Genomic DNA, 12932 nt, shown 5'->3' with positions numbered 1-12932 from the left:
CTTAGGGTTGTTTAGCTTAGAAAGAAGATGGTTAAGGGGAGATATGATACAGGCCTATAAAATTATGCATGATATGAAGAACGTGGGCTCCTCTGCTGAAGCTGGAGGGTGATTCAAAACAGATAAAAGGAAATATTTCTTCACACAACACATAGTTAAAATGTGGAACCCCCTGCCCCAGGATGTGGTGATGGCTGCCAGCTTGGAACGCTTTAAGAGGGAAGTGGACATGTTCATGGAGGAGAGGGCTATTCATGGCTATTTGTAAAAATGGATGCTAGTCATGATGCATACCTCACCTATTCTCTCCAGTATCAAAGGAGCGTGCCTATTATATTAGGTGTTGTGGAACACAGGCAGGATGGTGCTGCTGCAGTCGTCTTGTTTGTGGGCTTTCTAGAGGCACCTGGTTGGCCACTCTGTGAACAGACTGCTGGACGTGATGGGCCTCGGTCTGATCCAGCATGGCTTTTCTTATGTCCTTAAGATGTATAGAGGTGTATATTGCAGAAATGGCATAAAGATGGTATTAAAATGCCATAAAAATGATGAGAAGTGAGAAATGAATCAGGGACATCATGATGAAACAAAGTTGAAACATAACATATGAAAGGTAAAAATACGTCCCTAATTGTAAGCTCCTGGGGCAGAGTCCTCTCTCTCTCTTTCTCTCAAACACACACACACATCTTAAATGGTACATAGAAAGCAGAGTATAAATAAATCAATAATAAGCAGCAGGGAGAATTTGGAGAGCTCGCTGGAGCTATCTGGCTGGAATCCTTCTCCGAATGCATCGCATTAAAATAAAATGTGTACAACCCAGCAACTCCCTGGTTATGCGCCTTGCATTTTGGAAAAGCACAGCAGGCGAGGTGCTGGCAGACCATGCAGGCTGCTTGCCTGCTTGGACAGCTATTTTGTAGATGTATATTTTAACATGATTTAATTACATTTTAAAAAGCACTAACCCAGAGAGAGAACGTAATGCCCCAATGTTTACATTACTCATGCACTAGGAAACATCCCAAGTTGGCTCGTAGCTTGAAATGAATTAACATCTTATTATTTCTGGGCTTCAGCTTGGTGGATGCTGCTGCTCTACTTGATCGTGGGAGACTGGCGGAGTGAATGGGCAGGTTTTACCGAGGCCTGCCCTGCAGTACTCTCTGTATTTGTCAACACAATAATGAAGGGTGCTCACAGACCAAAGATGTGTTGATTCTCCAAGGAGTTAGAGCTAGGGTTGCCAGGTCCCCCTTCGCTACTGGTGGGAGAATTTGGGGGGCACAGCCTGAGGTGGGTGAGGTTTGGGGAGGGGAGGCTTTGAAGCCGCTTTGAAGATACACCAAAAGTTATAATCCAGTTACGCCTGCTCATTTGCATACAGGAGCTCTTTTTGCACTGGATTGGATAGGATAAACACTTTGGGTTAACAGTATACCATCTTGGAGAGGCATTCCTGTTTCTCTCACCCACTGGAGGGAATGGCTCTTTTAAGATGCTGACCACTGTGACAAGTGCATGCAGCTGTAAATGTGTTGGTTGTACCATGAGAATTAATAAACCCACATACAAAGAACAATCAAGTGTACTCTGTACATGAACATGCACTTCCTGGAAATTGTGAAGACGTTTGCTGTTAAACTTAGTCCCCCAAGCTCTACCCCGTCTGTGCTGGCTGGGAATGGATTGACAACATCTCAGGAAGAGAAAGGTAGACTAGTAGCTACCTGAGTTCTTTTTCACAGGAGGCATCAGAGATTGATCACGGGACCTTCAGGCTCCTCCCCAAAAACCTCCCGCCAGTAGCAAAGAGGGACCTGGCAACCCCATGCTGCCTCCAGGTTATGGAATCCTCTCCTCCAAGTGGCATTTGCACATGCCTTCTGCAGAAATCTGAAGACAATCTTATTCCAGAAGGTCGTTGAGTTGACTGATATTTTGATGACACCATGTCCTCTTTTATGGATTTCCTATGAATGTTTTCATGATAATGTTTTAAGATGTTGTCACAATTTTATTATTATTATTGTTGTGTCATGATGGGGCCTATGGAAAATGGCTCCATGGGAAATGGCAGTGTGGTCTACCTTAGGTTGGTACCCACTCACCATTTGAAGACCAATGATCTAGATGGCGCTCTCTTCTTTAAGGCGTTCGCTTCTTCCTATTGATAATTTGCCTTTTTTGAAAACAGAAAGTGGCACTTTTTATACAAAGAGTATGACATTTCCAAATGGCTTGGACATACCTGTATCTTTTTATTTGGTGTTGCATACAGTGGGATTAAACAGCTGGGAATGTTACACACACACACACACACACACACATATAAACATGTGGCGTAAATGCAAATATTTAGTTTAAGATTAGATTTCTATGACATTTGAAGAGGGTAGGTTCATGTTGGTTACTAAAGCAATTATAGCTCATTTGGTTTGGAGAATGTAAACAGATCGGGCAAAAATGAGTACAACTACACCAAATAAAGTTGTTATTAGAAGAATGTGTTTTCGAGGAGACCACCCCAGCCCTTTTTCCACGAAACAGCATCGATTATTACAAAACTAAGCCCTACACTAAATTTTTAAAATATCTATTTGTTAAGAAAAGAAATCAAGTTCAGTTCAGAAATGATTAGTTAATATTCACTATGCACTCAATCACACTACACAAACTTCTGAGCATTCAAACACAGACTAAGCAAAGTATTTGTTTAATAGCCACTGATGACTTTCTCTTTTTCCAATGGCTGCCAATGCTGTAAGAAAACTTTGGGCTGCCAGTTCTTAACCACAACAAGTGCTATTAAAAATTACCAGGGGAAAGGGCAATTTAGGTCATTTATGCATGGGTACTCAGACTCACATTTGTCCCCTGTCTGACTCGGTTATTCCTTGGAGTTCTCCATTAGAAATTACCTGGCTGCCAGCACTCGCAATGTCCGGGTCTTGCCATTCCTCTGTTAACCCGACTTTTACCTCTCCCCTGAGCTCAGCCTGGGTGAAATCCCGTGCAGAAGGCAAAGCAGTGGACACAGAAGTTTGCTTTCTCTCACAGCCAGTCACAAAACAGTGTGTAAAGAGGCGGGGATTCAAATGCTTCCTGTTTCCTTGGGGCTCTCTCTGAGCAAAAGAAAAGCTTTTAAAAACTAAGGCTTGGATTTCTCCCCCCCTTCCTTTCAGATTGTTCTTTTTTTGTTTTTGTTTTTTTGTTCTTAAAATGCTTTTTTATACAGCAATTGGGTTTTGGAGGGGGGGAATTTCTCTCACAGTAAGCACTGCGAAGTAAGCCAATTACAAAGCAGCATTTAAAGGGGCAAGACTTGATTTGAGTTTGGAGACTGCTGGTGCAGAGATTCCCAACTGGAAAGTGTGGGTCCAGCCAGCAACGAACCTCAGATAAAACTGCCATGCATAAATGACCTTAGTCTAGAATATGTGTATGCAGACCTTTCAACTCAGCTCAGAATCTTGCCTACTTCTGTGAAAGTCTTGCCTATTAAAATCTGAAATATTCTGTAGTGATCTCTCCAGGAAGAGGAATCAATTCCTTCCTGAAGTTCAGCAGCTTTGGCAATCTTAGCCTTTTAAAATTAACTCTGAAGACTTAACCACCCCCACACACATACACACACATACAAATTTTTTCTCCCAAATATGTTCCATGGCTTTAGCTGATTCCATTGGCAGCAATATAATCACTCCTCTTTTTTATTTGTGGTTTTATTGTTATGGCTGTATTACATATTACATAATTACATGTATGTTGCATCACTCCGTCTAATAGCAGACTTGATGGTCGAGTGCCTATCAGGAGCATAATGAAAAGAAGCCGTCCACAGACAAAAGAGCAGTTTTGACATAGTCGGGGAACTCCCCGGGTATGTGTTTCATAGATTACAGGAACGCTTTGGACTGTTGATCTTGAGAAGCTATGGTTGGTTTTCAATGAAATGAGTTTGCCACAGCATCTGATTGTTTTGATGAGCAACCTGTACTCTGGACAAGAGGCTACAGTTAGGACAGAATATGGAGAAACAGAATGGTTTCCAACTGGCAAAGGTGTCAGACAAGATTTTATCTCCCTATCTCTTCAATCTATATGCAGAACAAATTATAAGGAAAGGTGGATTAGATTTAGATGAAGGTGGAATGAAAATTGGGGGGAGGAACTTTAACAATTTGAGATATGCTGATGATGCCACTTTACTGGCAGAAAATAGTGAAGACTTGAAATGACTCCTGGTGAAGGTTAAAGTAGAAAGTGCTAAAGCAGTTTGAAAATCAAGAAGACAAAAGTAATGACTACTGGGGAATTACACAACTTTAAGGTTGACAATAGGGAAGGTGGCATGGTATAGCCTGATCTCGTCAGATCTCGGAAGTTAAGCAGGTTCCGTACTTGGAAGGAGGCATGCAAGGAAGACTCTGCAAAGGAAGGCAATGGCAAACCACTTCTGCTTCTCACTTTCCTTGAACGCCCCTTGCTGAGGCTGCCATAAGTTGGCTGTGACTTGACGGCACTTCACACATATACACACACAAGGCTGACAATGAGGAAACTGAAATTGTTAAAGATTTTCTATTCCTTGGCTCCATCATCTAACAAAAGGGAGACTGCAACCAAGAAGTCAGAAAGAGATTGAGATTGGGAAGGGCAGCCACGAAAAAGCCAGAAAATATTCTTAAGTGTAAGGATATGTTGCTGGTGACCAAGATCAAGTTAATTCATGCCATAGTATTCCCCATTACTATGTATGGATGTGAATGTTGGACAATTAAGAAAGCTGACAAGAAGAAAGTTGACTTATTTGAAATGTGGTGCTAGAGGAGGGTTTTACGGAGACTGTGGACCACCAAAAAGACAAATAAGTTTGTTCTACATCAAATCACGTCTGAACTCTCCCTAGAAGCTAAAATGCTGAAACTGAGGCTATTGTACTTTGGCCAAGAGTCACTGGCAAAGACAATAATGCTAGGACAAGCTGAAGGCAGCAGAAAAGGAGAAGACCCAACATGAGATGGATTGACGCAATCAAGGAAGCCACAGCCCTCAGTTTGCAAGACCCGAGCAAGGCTTTTAACAATAAGAAGACATTAATCGATAGTGTTGCCATAAGTCGAAGTGACTTGACAGCACTTAACATACACAAGATTAAAAAGAATCCACCCTCAGATCTTTTGAGCATGCTCATTGCTCTCTGGAAGATGGAACTTTGAGGGCAGTTGACCTCATTTAAAGGGGTGAAAATGAGATCTGAGAGAAGAAAGGGAAATTGGCTTGTTCAGGCTTCTAATAGGTATCACCATCCCTCCCAGTTCCTCATGATTTTCCCACAGTTTGCTGTTTTTAATTACCATTCCCCAACTGGGTTGATTGATTGAGATATTGATTGATTGAGAGCCAGCATGGTGTAGTGGTTAAGAGTGGTGGACTCTAATCTAGAGAACCAGCTTGGTTTCCCACTCCTCCACATGAAGCCTGGTGGGTGACCTTGGGCTAGTCACAGTTCTCTCTCAGCCCCACCTACCTCACAAGGTGTCTGTTGTGGGGAGAGAAAAGGAAGGAGATTGTAAGCCGGTGTGATTCTCCTTAAAAGGTAGAGAAAGTCAGCATATAAAAACCAACTCTTCTTCTTCTATTTATACCTTGCTTTTCTCACCAAAGGAAACCCAAACCTGCTTACAACATAATTCTCCTCTCTTCTGTTTTTATCCTCACAATAGGTTTGTGAAGTAGGTTGGCCTGAGAGAGGGTGATTAATCCAAGGAAGCTTTGCTGGCAGAGTGGAGATTTGAACTTTATCCTGATCTGACACTCTAAGCACTATACTATACAAAGTTCTAGAGAAATCTGTATTTAAAGGTGGATTATAAGTAAAAACAGAAGAGGGGAGGATGATGGGGGAGTGGCTGTGGCTCAGTGGTAGAGCATCTGCTTGGCATGCAGAAGGTCCCAGGTTCAATCCCTGGCATCTCCAGTTAAAGGGACTAAGCAAGTAGGTGATGTGAAAGACCTCTGCCTGAGACCCTGGAGAGCCGCTGCCAGTCTGAGTAGACAATACTGACTTTGATGGACCAAGGGTCTGATTCAGTATAAGGCAGCTTCATGTGTTTGATGTTGTAAGCTTGTTTTGGTTTCCTTTGGTGAGAAAAAAAAAGGTAAAGGTCCCCTGTGCAAGCACCGAGTCATTCCTGACCCAAGGGGTGACGTCACATCCCGACGTTTCCTAGGCAGACTTTCTTTTATGGGCTGGTTCTGCCAGTGCTTTCCCCAGTCATCTTCCCTTTACCCCCAGCAAGCTGGGTACTCATTTTACCGACCTCGGAAGGATGGAAGGCTGAGTCAACCTTGATCCGGCTACCTGAAACTGACTCCCGTCAGGATCGAACTCAGGTCATGAGCAGAGCTTGGACTGCAGTACTGCAGCTTAACACTATGCTCCACGGGGCTCTTTTGATGAGAAAAGCAAGGTATAAATATCTCAGTCAACCCAGTTAGCGAATGATAATTAAAAACAGCAAACTCCAGTTTCAGTTCCAGTGCAAAAAGAGCGCCTGTCTGCAAATGAGCATTTAGGCACAACTTGATTATAACTTTCGGCATATCTTCAAAGCAGCTATTAAGTAGTAAACTATGGATAGAGTAACCACTTTTTCATTACCAGACAGCAGATAGATTAAGTGGTAGTCACGAGAACATACAGGAAAGTGTGAAATCAATGGAGTAATCAAAGAAGATCTTATAGAAGAATGTAATCACAACTGAATAAAAAATGGATAACTGTTTCTGTCTTTGCCTTTCCACATGGGCAGACTCTCAGTTTGAGTGGAGTTTTCAAAAATCTGCCAGTTAATTCATTGAGGGGTAAGGCATTAAGTCTGGCCAAGAAGAAAAGCCTTCAAAAAGTTGGAATAGTTGAGAATTCAAGATAATCTGGGAGCACTGGAAAAGATGGGGTGCTCTGTCCCCAGAAGGAGGGTGCACATTTCCTTCTGGCATCACCACATAGTGAATAGCAAACTGTGGGGAAATCATGAGGAATTGGGAGGGTGTGGGTGTAAATATATCATTGGAAAATTTCTTCCACTCCAGGTTGCTGTAAACTATTAGAAGCTTGAATAAGCCAATTTCTCTTCCTTCTGTGTGTATTTTCGCGCCCCATTTTTAAATATTAATTACTGTTTTAATTTTTAAAAATGGTGCGCACGTGCACACACACAAACACAGAGTAATTGAGGACATCTTCTTGCTAGTTGGATAATACTGGCCCTGGCTTTTTAGATTTTTTTGCTTCAGCAACAAGTATACTGAGTGCAGACTCTCCCCCTTTCCCTGGGTACTAATCACTCCTCCCTGGCTGCAACAGCGTCCCATAACACCGAAAGACGCGGCTGGCAAAATGAACACCAATTATCTGCTTGTCTGAGCTGAAAATGCACCAGGTACTGCAAACGTCACAGGTGATGGTATGTTTATCAGAGGAAAGGGGAGAAACAAATGGTAGCCATTACAAAGGTGCATAATTCGGCAATTACCCCGATTTGTTTTGCTGACACCTCCTGCAAACAGTTATTATAAAGGCCAAATATGACCGGATTATGTATTTCAGCGCCCATGGTATATACAAACAGAGAAACCGGGCGGTTTGGAGGGGGGGGGGGGAGAGAAAGAAAATACCGTGTGGTCTCTTGTAATACAGAAAACAGTGGCAAACTATTAATACTCCTTTGAAAAGAGTAGTTTTAACAAAGTAAGCAAGAATCATTTCCTTTGGTTGAGTGTCGATTCCCCAGTGTGCTCTCAGTAAGTAATTAGAATGGCCCAGTGAATGTCAGCATCCGCTTGTTTATTCTCATTATTTTATCATTTTAAAAACCCTCTAGGTGATGAGACATGCAGTATAGAACATAATTACCATTATTAGCATACTAATTGGACACAAAAATAGGCCAGCTACAAGGTAGCCAACTGAATAATTTCACATTAATCAAACACCAGAGTGAATAAGCCCATTGTTGAATTGACAGCTCCCATAATTGGCAATTTTTTTTTTCCTTGCAGAAAAATATTAGAATTTCCCCGTAATGCTCGTGGAGATGCTCGGTAATTTAGTCATTCCCCCCCCCCCATGTTCCCATCTTTACCTTCCCTACACCTTGTGAGAGTTCAAGGAAACATCAGGATAAGAATGCAAAGTCTATTAGCAAGTGGACTGAGGGAGAGAAAAGGCCTGCCTGTTAACAAGCGATTCACATGATAAGCAAACAAAAGAAGGACCAATTTAGATACTTGTTGCTTCCAGCTTTCCATTTAGCCTTAAATGCACATAAAGACTCATAATAACATTTGAAGGAGGAGGGGTGGGGAACATACACACACACTTTATCTTAAAGTGTAATTCACTATCTGGGAGAATTACATTAGAAAATTGTAAGCAAGGAAGAAAACTGCCAGTGAAGCCTGGTGGAGTCACATTTCTCTCTCCCCCCCCCCCCAGCCGTTCAGCAGGTTGTCATATTGACTTGTCATACTTTCACACCATAGAACATTCACATAATAGAATCTATGTCATAGCAGTCATTGTATAAAGGGTTGCCACCTCTGGGTTGGGAAATACCAGGAGATTTTGGGGGTGGAGCCTGAGGAGGGCAGGGTTTAGGGAGGGGAGGGACTTCAATGGGGTATAATGTCATAGAGTCCACTGTGCAAAATGACCATTTTCTCCAGGTGAATTGATCTCTGTTGCCTGGGGATGAATTGTATTAGCAACCTCCAGCCACTATCTGGAGGTTGGCAACCCTAATTGTATAGCACTTCTGAGTGTTCAAACCAGTGCCTCACATGCTTTATTTATTTATTTATTTAAACATTTATATCTAGGATTGTCAGCTCCAGGTTGGGAAATACCTGGAGATTTTGGGGGCGGAGCCTGAGGAGAGCGGGGTTTGGAGAGGGGGAGGGACTTCAATGCCATAGAGTCCAATTGCCAAAGCAGCCATTTTCTCCCGGTGAACAAAACTCTGTCACCTGGAGATCAGTTGTAATAGCAGGAGATGTCCAGCCACCACCTGGAGGTTGACAACCCTATTTATATCCTTCAATTCCTCTTGGTTCAAGGCGGCTTACAATAAAAGTTAAAACCTCCCCAGCTAAAACCAAAGATAAAATAAGCCCCCCCCAAAACCTCCCCCCACCCGTTTAAAAGCTGCCTGCCATTCAAACCCCCCTCAAAAGCCCTGGCAAACAGGCTGGCCTTGCAGTGCCTCCTGAAGATTTCTAAGGAGGAGGCCCCTCTCAGCTCCTCAGGGAAAAGAAGAAGAAGTTGGTTTCTATACCCTGATTTTTTCTACCTTTTTAAGGAGACTCAGACACAACAGACACCTTGTGAGGTAGGTGAGGCTGAGAGCGGTCTGAAAGAACTGAGACTAGCCCAAAGTCACCCAGCCGGCTTCATGTGGAGGAGTGGGGAAACCAACTCGGTTCTCCAGATTAGAGTTCACCGATCTTAACCACACCACACTGGCTCTCATGATGGAAAAGGCCCAGGCTCTGGTGGATGCCGATGGGTCGCCCTAAGTAGGGTTGCATTTGATAATTTACAGAACCAACATTTATCCTGCATATTCCCATAGATTTTAGCTAAATTAAGTGGTGGCAGAGGCCATTGCTATAATATTTGTATCGAGTTTCCTCTGAATCCAAGGGAAATAGAGAAAATAAACCATAGGTAAAGATATATTTCCACTTTTCTTCAGGAATTTCATAACCCAGATTCTTTTCCCACTTGTATTGAAATGAGTACATAAGAATATAAGAAAGGCCCTGCTGGATCAGACCAAGGCCCATCAAGTCCAGCAGTCTGCTCACACAGTGGCCAACCAGGTGCCTCTAGGAAGCCCCCAAACAAGGCGACTGCAGCAGCATTGTCCTGCCCGTGTTCCACCTCACCCAAAATAATAGGCATGCTCCTCTGATACTAGAGAGAACAGGTATGCAGCATGACCAGCATCCATTCCAACTAATAGCTATGAATACCCCTTTCCTCCATGAACATGTCCACTCCCCTCTTAAAGCTCTCCAAGCTGGCAGCCATCATCACCACATCCTGGGGCAGGGAGTTCCACATTTTAACTATGCGTTGTGTGAAAAAAAACTTCCTTTTTATCTGTTTTGAATCTCACCCTCCAGCTTTAGCAGATGACCCCGTGTTTAGATACACTGGCTGTTTGGCATAAAACTTCTGGGATTCTGGAAAGTATCTGCTCCTGATTTTTACTTATAGTTACCTCAAATTTTGTCAGGATTCTTACCCTTGGGCCTGAATGTGTGCATCTAAAACAGGAAGCTTCTAAATTGGAAATATTCGAACCATTTAATATTAAAAAAGTAAAGGTCCCCTGTGCAAGCACCGGGTCATTCCTGACCCATGGGGTGATGTCACATCCCGACATTTTCTAGGCAGGCTTTGTTTACGGGGTGGTTTGCCAGTGCCTTCCCCAGTCATCTTCCCTTTACCTCCAGCAAGCTGGATACTCATTTTACCGACCTCGGAAGGATGGAAGGCTGAGTCAACCTTGAACCAGCTACCTGAAACCGACTTCCGTCGGGATCGAACTCAGGTTGTGAGCAGAGTTTGGACAGCAGTACTGCAGCTTTACCACTCTGCTCCATGGGGCACATTGCTTATTTGATAGACTTCTTGAAAGTCAATGATAGTATTGCCTGTTATCAAGTGATTATATATATCTATATTGTATTTCCCATTTATCATTTAAACTTTTGCAAGATACCTAAATCTCTCACTGCAGAAGCCAGTGGCAATATGCCTGGTAATAATTTTTTTCTTGTTTGTCTCAGATCTGTAAAATTCCATTTATAATCCATTTTTCTTCATTACAGATTTTATTTCTTAAGCATTTATTCAACCGCAAGAAGGTCTTTAGAGGCATCTTCACATAATGTTGTTCTGTGACAACTTCTGAGGAATCTCCGCTACCACCTAGCCATTTAGCAATCCATGCTAGACATGAAGCATCTTGAATTAATTTTATGTTAGGGATACCTAAACCACCTTTATTAATTTTATTTATGATATCCCAAGCCAAAGTTGGCATCTTCATTTTGCTTGACTCCACAGCTGCCACTAGGGTTTCCACCTCTGGGTTGGGAAATTCCTGGAAATTAGGAGGGTGGAGCCTGGGGACAGTGGGGTATGGAGGAGGGGAGAGACCTCACCGGGATGTAATGCCCTAGAGTCCCCCCTCCAAAGCAGCCATTTTCTCCTGGGGAACTAATCGGTTTTAATGCCAGAACATCTCCAAGGCCCACCTGCAGGTTCGCAAGCTTAGCTGTTACACAAACCTTTTTGATCCTTGCTGGGCCCTACTGGTTGCTGATTCCTTGTTCATTACAAATGCTGCAGATTCATACAGAATCTAGGTAATGTCTCTTATTTTCAATCCTTTCTCCCTCTCAGATTCCATGCCCTGACTTGGATGGCCCCAACTAGCCTGATCTGATCAGATCTCAGAAGCTAAGCAGGGTTGAACCTGCTTAGTTCTTGGATGAGAGACCACAAGGGAAGTCTAGTATTGTGACACAGAGAGGCAGGCAATGGCAAATGACCTCTGACCATCTCTTGCCTTGAAACCCCCATGGGGGTCACCTTACGTCAGCGGGATTTGATGGCACTTGGCACATTTTCTTTTAGGCCTGACTTGGATAGCCCAGGATCAGGGCCATCTTAATGCATGGGCCCGATGGGCACTTGTCCGGGGGCCCCACAAGCATAGGGGCCCTAGGGCTGTTGAAAAAAAATTCAGTAAAATTTGGATTCAGCAAAATTCGGCCCGTTTTTATTCAGGAAATGCCAAAGTCCGAACTCCCCCTATTCGGATCCTTGGAATTCAGCATGAAATTAATCGTTCGTGAATAAATTCGGCCGAATAATGCCATTTAAGTACATTCGCGGCTTTCCGTGGCTCCGGTGGGGGGCATTTTGGGAGGTAGAAGTCCCAAACGTTCAGTGTAGCTTGAGGGGACCCTTCTTGCAAGAACCCCCAAGGTTGGTGCAGATTGGATCAGGGGGTCCTGAGTTATCAGGTCTGGAAGGGGTTCCCCCCTCCACCCATTGGAATGCAGAGGAGCCGGCAATCCTTAATGTGCATCAGAGAGCGGCAAATCCAAAGCAAAACCTCCCATTGTTTCTGGGGCAGCCAGAGAAATACTCACCGACCCACACTGACCTCCAGGCGAAGGTGGCAACCAGTAAAAACAGCAACAATCACACTCGCAAAGAGGAGATCAAGCCCCCCCACCAGGACAGGTTACTCCCCCCCCTTTGGCTTCCCCCCACACACACACAGTAGAAGCCAGTCCGTGCCTTCTAAGAGCCGATGTAACTACGCCAAAAGTGCATCCAACAACGCTCAAAGCATAAGTAAACAGCGTAACTAGCATGGGTAACGTATCTTTTCATTTCAACACAGCCAAAGTGCATCTTATAACGCTACTAGCATAAGTGCGACCTGCGCAAATTGCGTAACTTCAGGATTGATAGATTTTACTCGCAAAGAGGCAATCAGCCCTCCCCAGGACAAGTAACCCCCCAAATCACACTCCACAGAGGCAATCAAGCCCCCCCAGCAGAAACCCCCCTCAAACCAGTATGGCTCAGCTCAACCCCAAACAAACGAACCAAGGAGGAGAAGCGGGTGCTGAGCGAAGGGAGATTCATGCCGCACCACCTCACTGACTCAACTCCAGGCGAGGGTGGCAACGGGCAATAAAGGCAGGAGGCACACTCTCGCAGAGGTGAGCGAGCAACCCCCCCCCCCCCCGGGCAGAACAGGGAAAGCCCCCTCCCCCCTCAAATCAGTATGGAGCTCGGCTCAACCCCAAACAAACGATCCAAGGAAGAGGAG

This window comes from Euleptes europaea, chromosome 13 (genome assembly GCF_029931775.1).
Source record: "Euleptes europaea isolate rEulEur1 chromosome 13, rEulEur1.hap1, whole genome shotgun sequence".
NCBI classification, from domain to species: domain Eukaryota; kingdom Metazoa; phylum Chordata; class Lepidosauria; order Squamata; family Sphaerodactylidae; genus Euleptes; species Euleptes europaea.
The sequence above is the reverse complement of the archived record's forward strand: the minus strand, read 5'-3'. Positions refer to the sequence as shown.